This window comes from Arachis ipaensis, chromosome B7, assembly GCF_059453495.1.
Source record: "Arachis ipaensis isolate K30076 ecotype BB chromosome B7, ASM5945349v1, whole genome shotgun sequence".
Lineage (NCBI taxonomy): Eukaryota > Viridiplantae > Streptophyta > Magnoliopsida > Fabales > Fabaceae > Arachis > Arachis ipaensis.
Genome location: NC_142442.1, coordinates 100,476,668 through 100,490,320, shown reverse-complemented (window position 1 = coordinate 100,490,320; position 13,653 = coordinate 100,476,668). Strand labels below are relative to the sequence as shown.

General features: G+C 41.7%; 1 non-coding gene across 1 annotated transcript; it reads right to left on the bottom strand.

Annotated features, from left to right (window-relative positions):
* Positions 1-950: 950 nt before the first annotated feature.
* Positions 951-1,058, bottom strand: LOC148553523 (small nucleolar RNA R71). Its single transcript, XR_015893041.1, has one exon. It is a non-coding gene; the product is annotated as a small nucleolar RNA R71 (small nucleolar RNA).
* Positions 1,059-13,653: the final 12,595 nt, after the last annotated feature.

Sequence of the window (13,653 nt, the reverse complement as noted above, 5' to 3'; positions counted from 1 at the left end):
ACTTAACTTTTTGTTTGATTCTTATCTTCTTCAAAACTGCCCAACTAACTTTCTACCTTTAATTTTCGAAAATCCCTCCCTCTTTTTTTCAAAATTCCTTTTTAATTAACTAATTGTTTTAAATTTTAATTTTTAATTTAATTTTAAACTTTAATTTTCAAAATTTAACTTTAAATTTAATTTTTATTTTAATTAATTTTCGAAATTCTCTCACCTCTCATCTCCTTCTATTTATTTATTCATCTACTAACACTTCTCTTCCACCCAAAAATTCGAACCCCATCCTCCTCTCTGTGTTCGAGTTTTTCCTCTTCTCCTCCTTACATTACAGTCTTCTCTTCTTCTACTCACATAAAGGAATCTCTATACTGTGACATAGAGGATTCCATATTTTCTGCTTTCTTCTTCTTTTTCATATGAGCAGGAACAAGGATAAGAACATTCTTGTTGAAGCTGAACCTGAACCTGAAAGGACTCTGAAGAGGAAGCTAAGGGAAGCTAAAGCACAGCTCTCTGGAGAAAATTTGACAGAAATTTTCGAAAAAGAAGAAGACAATATGGCCGAAAATAATAATAATGCAAGGAAGATGCTTGGTGACTTCACTGCACCTAATTCCAATTTACATGGAAGAAGCATCTCAATTCTTGCCATTGGAGCAAACAACTTTGAGCTTAAACCTCAATTAGTTTCTCTGATGCAACAGAACTGCAAGTTTCATGGGCTTCCATCAGAAGATCCTTTTCAGTTCTTAACTGAGTTCTTGCAGATCTGTGATACTGTTAAGACCAATGGGGTTGATCCCGAGGTCTACAGGCTTATGCTTTTCCCATTTGCTGTAAGAGACAGAGCTAAAGTGTGGTTGGACTCTCAACCCAAAGATAGCCTGAACTCTTGGGATAAGCTGGTCACGACTTTCTTAGCCAAGTACTTTCCTCCTCAAAAGCTTAGTAAGCTTAGAGTGGATGTTCAAACCTTCAAACAGAAAGAAGGTGAATCCCTCTATGAAGCTTGGGAGAGATATAAGCAACTGACCAAAAACTGTCCTTCTGACATGCTTTCAGAATGGACCATTCTGGATATATTCTATGATGGTCTGTCTGAACTATCAAAGATGTCACTGGACCATTCTGCAGGTGGATCCATTCACCTAAAGAAAATGCCTGCAGAAGCTCAAGAACTCATTGACATGGTTGCAAATAACCAGTTCATGTAAACTTCTGAAAGGAATCCTGTGAATAATGGGACGCCTATGAGGAAGGGAGTTCTTGAAATTGATACTCTGAATGCCATATTGGCTCAGAATAAAATATTGACTCAGCAAGTCAATATGATTTCTCAGAGTCTGAATGGAATATAAGCTGCATCCAACAGTACTCAAGAGGCATCTTCTAAAGAAGAAGCTTATGATCATGAGAACCCTGCAATAGCAGAGGTGAATTACATGGGTGAACCCTATGGAAACACCTATAATTCATCATGGAGAAACCATCCAAATTTCTCATGGAAGGATCAACAAAAGCCTCAATAAGGCTTTAATAATGGTGGAAGAAACAGGCTTAGCAATAGCAAGCCTTTTCCATCATCTTAGCAACAGACAGAGAACCCTGAACAAAATACCTCTAATTTAGCAAACTTAGTCTCTGATCTGTCCAAGGCCACTCTAAGATTCATGAGTGAAACAAGGTCCTCCATAAGAAATTTGGAGGCACAAGTGGGCCAGCTGAGTAAGAAAATCACTGAAACACCTCCTAGTACTCTCCCAAGCAATACAGAAGAGAATCCAAAGAGAGAGTGCAAGGCCATTAATATAACCAATATGGCCGAACCTACAAGGGAGGAAGAGGACGTGAATCCCAGTGAGGAAGACCTCCTGGGACGTCCAGTGATCAACAAGGAGTTTCCCTTTGAGAAACCAAAGGACTCTGAGGCTCATCTAGAGACCATAGAGATTTCATTGAACCTCCTTATGCCCTTCATGAGCTCTGATGAGTATTCTTCTTCTGAAGAGAATGAGGATGTTACTGAAGAGCAAGTTGCCAAGTACCTTGGTGCAATCATGAAGCTGAATGCCAAATTATTTGGTAATGAGACTTGGGAAGATGAACCTCCCTTGCTCATCAATGAACTGAGTGATCTGGATCAACTGACATTGCCTCAGAAAAAACAGGATCCTGAAAAGTTCTTAATGCCTTGTACCATAGGCACCATGACCTTTGAGAAGGCTCTGAGTGACCTTGGGTCAGGGATAAACCTCATGCCACTATCTGTAATGGAGAAACTGGGAATCTTTGAGGTACAAGCTGCCAGAATCTCATTAGAGATGGCAGATAACTCAATAAAACAGGCTTATGGACAAGTAGAGGACGTGCTAGTAAAGGTTGCAGGCCTTTACATCCCTGCAGATTTCATAATTCTAGATACTGGGAAGGATAAGGATAAATGCATCATCCTTGGAAGAGCTTTCCTAGCCACAACAGGAGTTGTGATAGATGTTAACAGAGGAGAATTAGTCCTTCAATTGAATGGGGAATACCTTGTGTTTAAAGCCCAAGGCTATCCTTCTGTAACAATGGAGAAGAAGCATGAAAAGCTTCTCTCAGTACAGAGTCAACCAAAGCCCCCACAATCAAACTCTAAGTTTGGTGTCGGGAGGCCTCAGCCAAACTCTAAGTTTGGTGTTGAATCCCCACATCCAAACTCTAAGTTTGGTGTTGGGAATCTATAAAATTGACCTGATCACCTGTGTGGCTCCGTGAGAGCCCACTGTCAAGCTATTGACATTAAAAAAGTGCTTGTTGGGAGGCAACCCAATTTTTATTTATTTAATTCTATTTTTATTTTTATTATTCTTTTATGTTTTATTAGGTTCATGATCATGTGGAGTCACAAAATAAATACAAAAAATAAAAACAGAATCAAAAACAGCAGAAGGAAAATCACACCCTGGAGGAAGGACTTACTGGCGTTTAAACGCCAGTAAGGAGCATCTGGCTGGTGTTTAACGCCAGAACAGAGCATAGAGCTGGCACTGAATGCCAGAAACAAGCATAGAACTGGCGTTCATTGCCAGAAACATGCTGCATCTGGGCGTTGAACACCCAGAACAAGCATCAATTCAGCGTTTAAACGCCAGAATTGCATGCAAAGGCATTTTACATGCCTAATTGGTGCAGGGATGTAAATCCTTGACACCTCAGGATCTGTGGACCCCACAGGATCCCCACATACCTCCACTCACCTTCCCTCCTCATAATCCTATATCACCCTTTCCCAAGAACCCTTCACCAATCACCTCAATCTCTCTTTCCCATCACCTCTTCACCACTCACATCCATTTCTTCTTCTTCTCATCCTTTCTTTCTTCTTTTGCTCGAGGACGAGAAAAAATTTTAAGTTTGGTGTGGAAAAAATATTGCTTTTTTTTCCATAACCATTAATGCCTCAGGGGATGCACTTTCCTCCACAGAATTATTGGGAGCAAATATACACTTCCCTAGGAGAATTAAGTTCCAACATGGGACAATTAAGGGTGGAACATCAAGAGCACTCCATCATTCTCCATGAAATTAGAGAAGATCAAAGAGCAATGAGGGAGGAGCAACAAAGACAAGGAAGAGACATAGAAGAGCTCAAGAATATCATTGGTTCCTTAAGAAGCAAACGCCACCATCACTAAGGTGGACTCATTCCTTGTTCTTAAATTTTCTATTTTTCGTTTTATGTTAAATGTTTATTTATGTTTGTGTCTTATTACATGATCATTAGTATCTATGTGTCTATGCCTTAAAGTAGTGAATATGAATCCATCACCTCTCTTAAATGAAAAATGTTTTAAAAACAAAAGAACAAGAAGTACATGATTTCGAATTCATCCTTGAAACTAGTTTAATTATTTTGATGTGGTGACAATACTTTTTGTTTTCTGAATGAATGCTTGAACAGTGCATATGTATTTTGAATTTGATGTTTAAGAATGTTAAATATGTTGGCTCTTGAAAGAATGATGACAAGGAGACATGTTATTTGATAATCTGAAAAATCATAAAAATGATTCTTGAAGCAAGAACAAGTAGTGAATACAAAGCTTGCAGAAAAAAAAAAGAGAAAAAGAACAAGCAAGAAGAAAAAGCCAAAAGCTCTTAAAACCAAAAGGCAAAGGTAAATAAAAAGGATCCAAGGCTTTGAGCATCAGTGGATAGGAGGGCCTAAAGGAATAAAATCCCGGCCTAAGCGGCTAAACTAAGCTGTCCCTAACCATGTGCTTGTGGCGTGAAGGTGTCAAGTGAAAACTTGAGACTGAGCGGTTAAAGTCAAGGTCCAAAGCAAAAACAGAGTGTGCTTAAGAACCCTGGACACCTCTAATTGGGGACTTTAGCAAAGCTGAGTCACAATCTGAAAAGGTTCACCCAGTTATGTGTCTGTGGCATTTATGTATCCGGTGGTAATACTGGAAAACAAAATGCTTAGGGCCACGGCCAAGACTCATAAAGTAGCTGTGTTCAAGAATCAACATACTGAACTAGGAGAATCAATAACACTATCTGAACTCTGAGTTCCTATAGATGCCAATCATTCTGAACTTCAATGGATAAAGTGAGATGCCAAAACTATTCAAGAGGCAAAAAGCTACAAGTCCCGCTCATCTGATTGGAGCTATGTTTCATTGATAGTTTGGAATTTATAGTATATTCTCTTCTTCTTATCCTATTTGATTTTCAGTTGCTTGGGGACAAGCAACAATTTAAGTTTGGTGTTGTGATGAGCGGATAATTTATACGCTTTTTGACATTGTTTTTACATAGTTTTTAGTATGATTTAGTTAGTTTTTAGTATATTTTTATTAGTTTTTAATTAAAAATCACATTTCTAGACTTTACTATGAGTTTGTGTGTTTTTCTGTGATTTCAGCTATTTTCTGCCTAAAATTGAGGGACCTGAGCAAAAATCAGATTCAGAGGTTGAAGAAGGACTGCAGATGCTATTTGATTCTGACCTCTCTGCACTCAAAGTGGATTTTCTGGAGCTACAGAACTTCAAATGGCGCGCTTCTAATTGCGTTGGAAAGTAGACATCCAGGGCTTTCCAGAGATATATAATAGTCCATACTTTGCCCGAGTTTAGATGACGCAAATTGGCATTGAACGCCAGTTCTATGTTATAGTCTGGCGTTCAGCGCCAGAAACAAGTTGCAAAGTGGAGTTCAACGCCAGAAACACGTTACAAACTGGCGTTCAACTCCAAGAATGACCTCTCCATGTGTAAACTTCAAGTTCAGCCCAAGCACACACCAAGTGGGCCCCGGAAGTGGATTTCTGCATCAATTACTCGTTTCTGTAAACCCTAGTAACTAGTTTAGTATAAATAGGACTTTTTACTATCTTTGTAGAAGATCTTTGATTAGTTTTATGCTATCTTAGACTTTCATGGGGGCTGGCCATTCGGCCATCCCTGGACCATTATCACTTATGTATTTTCAAATGGTAGAGTTTCTACACTCCATAGATTAAGGTGTGGAGCTCTGCTGTTCCTCATGAATTAATACAAAGTACTACTGTTTTTCTATTCAATTCAAGCTTATTCCTATTGTAAGATATCCATTCGCATCCAAGAACATGTGAATGTGATGATTATGTGACGCTCATCATCATTCTCACCTATGAATGCGTGCCTGACAAACACTTCCGTTCTACATGCAAATAAGCTAGAATGAGTATCTCTTGGATATCTAATACAGAGGACCGAGTCCGAGATATTGGAATCTTCGTGGTATAAGTTAGAACCCATGGATGGCCATTCCTGAGATCCGAAAAGTCTAAACCTTATCTGTGGTATTCCGAGTAGGATCCGGGAAGGGATGGCTGTGACGAACTTCAAACTCGCAAGTACTGGGCGTAGTGACAGACGCAAAAGGTGGGTGAATCCTATTCCAGTATGATCAAGAACCTCCAGATGATTAGCCATGCAGTGACATCGCATCGGACCATTTTCACAGAGAGGATGGGAAGTAGCCATTGACAACGGTGATGCCCTACATATAGCTTGCCATGGAAAGGAGTAGGAAGGATTAGATGAAGACAGCAGGAAAGCAGAGGTTCAGAGGGACGAAAGTATCTCTATATGCTTATCTGAAATTTTCACCAATGAATTACATAAGTACCACTATCCTATTTTATATTTTATTTATTTTCATCCACTATAATTTCTTAAAACAATTTAATCCGCCTGACTGAGATTTACAAGATGACCATAGCTTGCTTCATACCAACAATCTCCGTGGGATTCGACCCTTACTCACGTAAGGTATTACTTGGACGACCCAGTGCACTTGCTGGTTAGTTGTACGAAGTTGTGAAACAGAATTAAGAACATGAACGTACGTATTGAGTTTTTAGCGCCGTTACCAAGGAAGGAATGATCACGATTTCGCACACCATTATACATGGGAGATGCTTGACGAGGTTGAGCGGGCTTTTGTAATTGTTCTTGAAGATTTATGGGGGGAACCACCCCATCTTGATACGAAAAGGTTTTTGAACGACCTATCTTTGATCCGAACTACTTTGGGTACTATCTGACTTGTTTCTATACTGGCTTTTTAGTTTTGCTTCTTCTTTTTGTGATTGTAACCCATTACTGTGGTCGATTCTGTATTTTCAGAGATGTTGAAAAACAACGATTCTATGAAGGCCTACAAGAAAGCAAAGAAGGCTGCAGCTGCTCAAAATATCTCGGCCAAGGTGGCGGGAGAGGGATCTTCTTAAGTTCCGATGAAGCCGCCCGTGCCGAGTTCTCCTGGGCCGAGGAAGGTAATTCCCACTCCTCGAGTTCGCCTGGCCGAGCCTCCACAGTCTTCCGCTGCTACTTCTGGTGCTCCTCCCAACAAGAAACAAAAAACAATTGAGCTTTTCAACCTTGATGCCCCTGATTTTGATGCGGTTGAGTTCGTAGATCAGCAGATCGGTCCATACGGTGTCCTCCCAATGGATGATGTATCACTCCTTCGTTATTTGGACTTTATAACTCGGAGTAGTGTAAAAATGGCACATATGGGAGCTGCCTTGTACCGAACGGCTCAAAATCTTCCTCTCCATGCCACCAAAGCCTTCATGGAGGAGGCAAAACAGGAGTTTCATCGGATGAAGGGCTTGAAGGAGGAGCTTGAGGTGAAGGTGGCCAAACTGGAGAAGGATCTGGAGAATGAGAAGGCGAGTTCCCTTGCTCTGGCGGCTTCTATGAGATTGGCCGAGGACACTGCGTTGAGGCATAAAGATAGTTATGTCACATCTTAACGGGAGGTGATACGTTTGAGGGAGGAGTTGGAGTCTGCCCGAGTTGACTACTCCGAGCTCCAAGGTCTCCTTGTTGGCAGCGTGAATGCTGCTTATGATAATTTGAAGGAGCAGGTTCAAGTTCTTGCTCCTGAGGTTGATCTTACTCTCTTTAGCTTGGACAACATTATGAGGGATGGTAAGATTGTCCCCGACGACCAAGATACTGATGATGTCGAACCTCCTTCTGCGCCTGCTGCTAAAGTGTTGACCTCTATAGTTCCTCATGCTAGGATTTCTTGTCCAGAATTAGATCCTGATTGCCAAATTCTGAATAGGGATGACAGTACGGTGGATGCAGTGCCTCTCCAGGCTCGCCCTCCTTCACCCCAGACTGATGCTACCGAGAAGTCTTCTAATTTTAGCTGAATTTTCCTGGATATTTGTGTAGATAGCCCGATTTGTGGGCTTTTAAACTCTTTATGTAGTTTGAATATTTTGCTGACTGTTGACACTCCTTCTGGTTACTTGTTTAGCAACTTTTTATTTTGAAAAAACAATAAGTAGCTTTCAAGCTTTTAGGCCTGACCCTGAAGCTTGTTATAATATTGTATTTTATATCATGCTTGTTTGCGCTTGTCTTGGCACCTTTCTAGGTTTTGAGAATGCTGAAGCCTTGCTGCTCGGCCTCTTTGGATTGCTTTATACTTATTGCTTGTAGCTTGGATCCTTTGAGGTTGTGGATGTGTGGATCCAACTTGTATTTCGGTTTTCTGGCTCTTACTTGTATTTATTTCTGGCCATCCATAACCGATTTCTTTACGTTGGTCCTCTTTCCAGTTATTTTTGTAATCCTCTTTCTTGGACCTTTGTCAGGTCTCTTTCAGGGATTACTTTTATAACTTGTTTGTTGGGAGGCCGACTTCTTTGCGCCGTCCTTTTCCAAGTTATTTTTGTAATCCTCTTTTTTGGACCTTTGTCAGGTCTCTTTCAGGGATTACTTTTTTAACTTGTCTGTTGTAGGAGACCGACGTCTTTATGTCGATCTCTTCTAAGTTATTTTGTAATCCTCTTTCTTGGACCTTTGTCAGGTCTCTTTCAGGGATTACTTTTATAACTTGTTTTTCGTAGGAGACCGACTTCGTCATGTCAATCTCTTCTAAGTTATAGCAATTCCTCTTTTATAGGATTGGCCAAACCTCTTTCCAGGGATTTGCTGTTAACTTGGGTTGACTTGGTCCGACTTTTTAACGTCGGCCAGTCTTTAAGTTATTATTTAGCAAACCATAAGACCTCGTCAGGTTCTTTTTCCGGATCACTTTCAATAACTTCTTGTATTATTCTATGTTCATCTTTGCCAATTTGTAGAAGGTGGTTTCTATCTTTGTTTGGTCGACCTTTAGATGAATCGCGTTTTCATCTCTATTGGTCTTTATCATGATCGTGCAGTGAATCTATTTTTCACTTTTCTGCCGACCTGTTGCTTTATAATCGGACGATGAATGCTTCAGATTAATGCGTCTTGAGAATTTGTAGAATATCTAAAATATGTTTTATTTAAAAGAAAATGCAAATATATACATGTGGGAGTTTTTCATCCCTTTAAGTCAGATAATTTCTGAATCTCAACTTGGTGCCTCATTAAAAAACCTTTTCAAGAAAAAGAGTGAATCCTATGATGAGATATTTTACCTTCTCTAGCTATAGTACCTTCTTAGGTTGCAGGCGTGCCTTGATCTGGGAAGCTCTCGTCCCTCGAGTTTGGACAGTCTGTAGTAGCCCTTCCCAAGTACTTCTATGACTCGGTAGGGTCCTTTCCAGTTTGCTGCCAGCTTTCCTTCTCCGGGTCGAGTTGATCCAATATCATTTCGGATTAGGATGAGATCATTCTCAGTGAAACCTCTCGGCACTACCTTCTGATTATATCTGGAAGCCATTCGATGTTTTAGTGCTTCTTCCCTGATCCGAGCTCTTTCTTGGATTTCAGGAAGTAGGTCGAGCTCTTCCCTTTGAAGTTGGGAGTTGGCTTCCTCATTGTAATGAACCACTCTAGGCGACCTTTCCTCGACCTCTACTGGGATCATTGCCTCCACTCCGTATGCTAATCGAAATGGTGATTCGTTTGTGGTGGAATGTGGCGTTGTTCGATATGCCCATAGGACTTGTGGAAGTTCTTTGGCCCAAGCTCCCTTTGCATCTTGCAGTCTCCATTTCAGCCCAACCAATATGACTTTGTTGGCCGCTTCGGCTTGTCCATTGGCTTGGGGATGTTCGACGGAGGTGAACTGGTGTTTTTTGTTTAAGTCGGCTACTAACTTTCTGATGCCCGCGTCTGTGAATTGGGTGCCATTGTCTATAGTGATGGAGTATGGAACCCCAAACCTTGTGACAATATTCCTATATAGGAATTTCCAGCTCCTTTGAGTAGTGACATTGGCTAGGGGCTCTGCCTTGATCCACTTTGTGAAATAGTCTACCCCGACTATGAGTAATTTAACTTGTCCCGATCCCTCCCCATTTTGCAAATGGCCAAGGCGAGGTTACGCTGATGAGCTCTTCTGGCAGAGCGATGTGAAAGTTGGCATGTTTCTGGCATGGTGGGCATGTCCTTACAAACTCTGTAGCTTCCTTTTGTAGAGTTGGCCAATAAAATCCCGCCCGGAGTACTTTTTTGGTGAGAGCTTGTGCTCCGAGATGATTACCACAAATGCCACTGTGTACTTCCTCTAAAACTTCCCTTGTGTTGGAGGTCGGCACACATTTTAATAGTGGTATTGAAATCCCTCTTTTATATAGGGTGTTGTTTATGATAGTGTAGTACTGAGCCTCCCGTTCTAACCTCTTTGCCTCCTTCTCATTTGTGGGGAGTGTTTCTGTTTTGAGGTAATTAATTATGGGGGTCATCCATCCTTGATCCTGACTTGTTATGGCTAGGACTTTTTCCTCTTCCGAGATTGACGGGTTCTGTAGCATTTCCTGGATAAGGCTTCTATTGTTGCCCCCTGGTTTGGTGCTGGCTAGTTTTGAGAGTGCATCAGCTCGGGCATTTTGTTTGCGGGGTATGTGACAGATCTTATATTCCCCGAGTTGTCCGAGCTGTTCCTTGGTTTTATCCAAATACTTTTTCATGGTGGGGTCTTTGGCTTGGTAGCTCCCTGTTATTTCTGAGGTAACTACTTGTGAATCACTGAAGATGTTGAGTTTTTGAGCTCCAACCTCCTTAGCCAGCTTTAAACTAGCTAGTAATGCTTCATATTTCGCCTGGTTGTTTGAGGCTGGGAACCCAAATTTGAGGGAAAGCTCAACTTGGGTTCCTTGGTTGCTTTATATTATCACACCTGCGCCGCTTCCAGTCTTATTCGAGGACCCGTCCACGTAGAGATTCCATTCTGTGGAGGTTTCCAGGGTATCTGTGAATTCTGCAATAAAGTCGGCCAAGTATTATGATTTGATGGCTGTCCATGCTTCATATTGGAGGTCGAACTCGGATAACTCGACTGCCCATTGTAAAATTCTGCCTGCTAGATCTGTTTTCTGCAATATCCCTTTTATGGGCTGGTCGGTTTGAACCTTAATGGTGTGAGCCTGGAAGTACGGGCGAAGTCGTCGAGATGTCAGTATGAGAGTATAGGCAAACTTTTCTATTTTTTGGTAGTTCAGCTCAGATCCCTGCAGCGCTTTACTAATGAAGTATACAAGTTGTTGCCCTTTGTCATCCTCTCGAACCAGTGTTGAGGCTACTGCCCGACTTCCTACCGCAAGGTACAATACGAGTGGTTCTTCCTGTCGTGGTCGAGTTAGGATAGGTGGTCGTCCCAGGAAATTTTTGAAATCCTGCAAGGCTTGCTCGCATTTCATTGTGCATTCGAACATCTTTTCTTTCCTTAAAGTGGCATAGAAGGGGAGAGATCTTATCGCTGATCCTGCTAAGAATCTGGATAAGGCTGCCAATCTCCCGTTGAGTTGTTGTACCTCTCTGATACAAGTTGGGCTCTTCATGTTGAGTATGGCCTGGCATTTGTCCGGATTTTCTTCAATCCCTCTTTGTGTGAGCATGAAACCTAAGAATTTTCCCGCTTCTACTGCAAAGGTGCATTTTCTGGGATTAAGTCGCATGTCATGCTTCCTTATAGTGTCGAACACTTGAGCCAGGTCGGACAATAATGTCTCTTCGCTTTGTGTCTTTATTAACATGTCGTCCACGTAGACTTCCATGATTTTTTCGATATGATCTGAAAAGACTTTATTCATAAGCCTTTGATAAGTAGCTCCCGCATTCTTGAGACCGAAAGGCATCACAATGTAGCAGTAATTTGCTTTTGGTGTCAAAAACGAGGTCTTTTCTTGATCTGGTGGATACATGGGGATTTGGTTGTATCCGGAATATGCAACCATAAATGAGAGGTATCTATATCCGGATGAAGCATCTACCAGAGTGTCGATACTTGGGAGTGGGTAAGGATCTTTTGGGCATGCTTTGTTGAGATCAGTGTAGTCGGTGCACATTCGCCATTTCCCATTTGATTTTTTCACCAAGACGACGTTAGCTAGCCATAGTAGGTACTTGACTTCTCTTATGAATCCTGCCTCCAGTAGTGCTTGTACCTATTCTTCCACAGCTTAGAATAATTCTGGCCCAAGTTTTCTTCGTCTCTGCTGTACCGGTCGAGATCCTGAGTAGACTGCCAACTTGTGACACATTAGCTTGGGGTCTATGCCTGGCATGTCTACAGCTTTCCATGCGAAGAGATCGAAATTATCTCGTAAGAACTGTACTAGTAATTCTTTTACGTCTCCCTTCAGGATCGTGCCAATATTAGTTGTTTTGTCCGAGGTGTCTCTGATCTGAACTTTCTCTATTAATCATTCGGGCTGTGGACGGAGTTCTTCTCGTCTCTAAACTCCACTAAGCTCAATTGTATGGAACTCTTCTCCTCTGCCTCTGAAGTTTATACTTTCGTTATAACAGCGGCGTGCCATCTTTTGATTTGCTTTTATCGTAGCTATCCCTTCTGTAGTTGGGAATTTCATGCATAGATGTGGAGTTGAGACTATTGCGCCGAGTTGATTTAGTGTTGTCCGACCTATTAGGGCATTATAGGCTGAACTCACGTCGACCACGATGTAGTCTATCTTGAGTGTTCTGGATTGGTTCCCTTTTTCGAAGGTTGTATGTAGTGACACGTATCCCAGTGATTGTACTGGGGTATCTCCCAGTCCGAACAGGCTGTTCGGGTATGCTCTAAGCTCCTTTTTTTCTAAGCCGAGCTTGTCGAAGGCAATTTTGAATAAGATGTCGGCAGAGCTCCCTTGGTCTTTTAATGTGCGGTGGAGATTGGCGTTTGTCAGTATGATGGTTATGACCATAGGGTCGTCGTGTCCTGAGATGATACAGGATGCGTCTACTTTGGTGAATGTGATTGCAGGGATGTCGGGTGCTTCCTCCTTTTCTTCGACGTGATATACTTCTTTGAGATATCTTTTGCGGGAGGATTTGGAGATTCTTCCACCTGCAAATCCTCCGTGTATCATATGGACATGTCTTTCTAGCATACGAGGTGATCGCTCGATTCGTCCGACATCTTCATCCCTTATTCTCTTTCTTTGCTCATCATCTCGGGTGGCTAGAAACCGATCTAGTTTTCTTTCTCTCACTAATTTTTCTATGATGTTTTTTAAGTCGAAGCATTCGTTGGTGGAATGCCCTCGGACTCGGTGATATTCACAGTATTCGTTCCGATTTCCTCCTCCTCTTTTGCCTTTGAGTGGTCGAGCTGGGGGTATCTTTTCCGTATGACAGACTTCTTTGTAGACATCTACCAGGGATACCCTAAGAGGAGTGTAATTGTGATACTTTTTAATTTTCTCCCCTTGTCAATTTTCCTTCTTTTTGGTTTCTTTATTTTTGTCTCGGTAGGAGAATTCGGATTTTGAGGTTTCTCCCAACCGAGAGTTTTCTTCCATGTTGATATATTTTCTGCTCGCTCCTGCACCTCATCCAGAGATGTGGGATATTTCTTCGATATAGATTGGCTAAAAGGTCCCTCTCGTAGGCCATTGATGAGGCCCATGATGGGGCCTCTGTTGGCAAGCTTTGTATGTCTAGGCATGTTTTATTGAATCTCTCCATGTAGTTGCGAAGACTTTCCCAATCTCCTTGCCTGATTCCTAATGGACTGGGGGCGTGCTTGGCCTTGTCTTTTTGGATCAATAATCTGGCTAGGAATTTTTTGGCTAGGTCATCAAAGCTTGAGATGGACTTAGGAGGTAAATTGTTGAACCATCTAATTGCTGTCCTCGTGAGAGTCGTTGGAAAAGCTTTGCAGCGAACAGCGTCCGAGGCATCGGTGAGGTACATTCTGCTTCTGAAGTTACTAAGGTGAT